The 2,500-nt window shown below is 48.4% G+C and overlaps 1 pseudogene; it reads right to left on the bottom strand.

Annotated features, from left to right (window-relative positions):
• Window positions 1–2,356: 2,356 nt before the first annotated feature.
• Window positions 2,357–2,500, bottom strand: part of LOC126447935 (large subunit ribosomal RNA) — a 3,497-nt pseudogene continuing 3,353 nt past the window's right edge.

Consider the following 2,500-nt stretch of genomic DNA (forward strand, 5'->3'; position numbering starts at 1 on the left):
TGCCCTGACACTTGGTATGAATGTGTAAACACGCCTACCTGTTTCAGAGTGATCCCACTCCTCTTGCCATAGATTTAGTAGCTGTTCTTTAATCGCTCTGATGCTAGTGAGGGGTGCGCCCATTATATCTCGAACACGCTCAATATCATTTTTCTGCAGCCAATATATTGCCGCATGCTGGCGAATTATCAAATCCAATGGACACAACCCCATCACCACCAGCAGAGCATCTGTGGGACTAGTTCCAAAAGCGCCTACACATCTTACAAGCACATTTCGTTGAACCCGTCTGACCGCCATCGCTGGTTTCACCAAGGCTAGCCTGTGGGCCCACACACTTGCACCATACCCAACTATAGGTGCTAACAAGCAATTATGATACATTCGCAGTGCTTTCTGCGGCAGATGAAAACGCCGCTGCCCTATGGTTATAAGTTTGTTGAACAAGGCCAACGCCTTTGCAGCAGTCTGCTTAATGTGTTCACCAAAATTCCAGTATTCATCAAGATAAACTCCTAAGTATCTTGCAGATCTTTGTCTGGAAACTATAACATCGTTTATTCGAACCGTTGGGTCTCTGTTTAGCTTACCCTTCAACAACATGTACAATGATTTCCTGGGTGCCACTTTCAATTTAGATCTATTGCACCAATTCTGTAACAACCCAACGGCTACTCTGACACGTTCCTCAATTACCTGTCTACTATTCCCTTCCACAAGTATGACAAGGTCGTCCGCATAGGCCACAACACCCAAGACTGAAGCATCCCCCTGCAAGATGTTCAGCAGTGGTTCCATAGTTATATCCCAGAAAACCGGGCCTAATACAGATCCCTGGGGACAACCCCGGGATATTTGCTTGGATACTACAGCACCGGGAGCCGTGATCCTTGCCAGTCTATCATTACAGTAGGCCTCCAGACATCGATACAGCGGCCCAGGACACTCCATCTCGCGCAAGCGTGAGAAGAGCGCCGGCCACCATAGGTTGTCGAAGGCCCCTGAAATGTCCACCATGATGCCCAGAACATACTTCGCACTGGCCGAGCGGACAGTCCGGGACACCTCATTGATCGCATCCTGTGTGGAGCGACCCCTTCGGAATCCGAACTGCCGATCACTCATGCCATGCAAAGCCCTGTGGCTCAAGAGTCTGTCAGTGAGCAGCTTTTCAAACGTTTTTCCCATCACGTCCAAGAGGCAAATTGGTCGATATGACTTGGGCGACTGCGGATCCTTATCAGTACCCTTCTTGATGACCACCACTTCTGCAGTTTTCCATCTTCTTGGATACTTCCCCAGTTGTAAACATGTATTGTAAATTTTGGCTAAATCTGGAGCAAGCTGAGGAGCTAAAAACTGTAATATTTCCACTGGCACCCCATCTGGGCCGGGTGCCTTCCTCCTGGCAAAAGTATGGAGCGCTGCGACCACCTCCTCGGGCGAGAAAGGGTACACGTGTGCTTCATTTCTGTATGGCTCAAATAGTGCAGTCCGTATTGCCTGCTGCTCCACAGTGTCCTCCTCGACGACATCATCCGGCAACAAGACCTTCATCAGGACTCTTGCTGTTTCTTCCCATGTCGTTGTACAATGTCCATCTTCCAGCTGCAGAGTAGACAGCATTGTGGGAGCTCTGATTTTTTCCCTTATAAGTTTATATGGAACCCCCCAGGGGTCCAATCCCAGCTGCTCATTCACAAAATTTTGCCAAGACTGCCGTCTTGCCCGTTGCACGGAATCCTGGTATCGGGCTTTGAGGCGACGATAGATCCTGAGATGGTACTGTCTCTCTTCTTGTATGAAGCTCCTCTGATAGTTACTCCTCGCCCGTCTGACAGATCGCTTGAGCTCAGTCAGCTCGGGGGACCACGGAGTAGACTGTTTGCGAACAAACCTTGCCATCCGAGGAACAGACACAGCAATAGCCGCCACAACAGATGCAACCAATTCGTCCACCGCCTCGTCCACATTATGTATCTCCGCGTCCGGTCCCAGCCCTGGAGGACGAAACACCTGTGCCAGCCGGTTCCAGTTCGTCTTTTGATAGTTATATCTCTCCACCCAGTCCCCAGGATCTTCTTCAAGCTCCATATAGTAATCAAAAAATATGCAATTATGATCACTAATTGTGAGATTACTCACAACTCTCCAATTCCTGACGTGCGGTGCTGCTCTTTGAGTTGCAAGCGTAACATCTATGTTAGAAACAGCACCCGCTCTTCCTGAATAGGTAGGCGGGTTGCCAGGTTGATTTATAACGTCAAGCTGCATCTGCATTATAAGATTTTCCAGCTCAGCTCCCCGCTCATCCTGCTCAACACTAAACCACAATGGGGACTTTGCATTAGCGTCCATACACACAATAACCGGCTTTCCCTGCAACCTTCTTAGAATCCAGTCCAACTGATTAAGAAATCCAATAATGTGTTGTCTGAATTGGCAGTATACATTAACAAAAAATAACAAATGCGACATCAGATTAAGTTGGACCACGATC

This window comes from Schistocerca serialis, unplaced genomic scaffold (genome assembly GCF_023864345.2).
Source record: "Schistocerca serialis cubense isolate TAMUIC-IGC-003099 unplaced genomic scaffold, iqSchSeri2.2 HiC_scaffold_55, whole genome shotgun sequence".
Lineage (NCBI taxonomy): Eukaryota > Metazoa > Arthropoda > Insecta > Orthoptera > Acrididae > Schistocerca > Schistocerca serialis.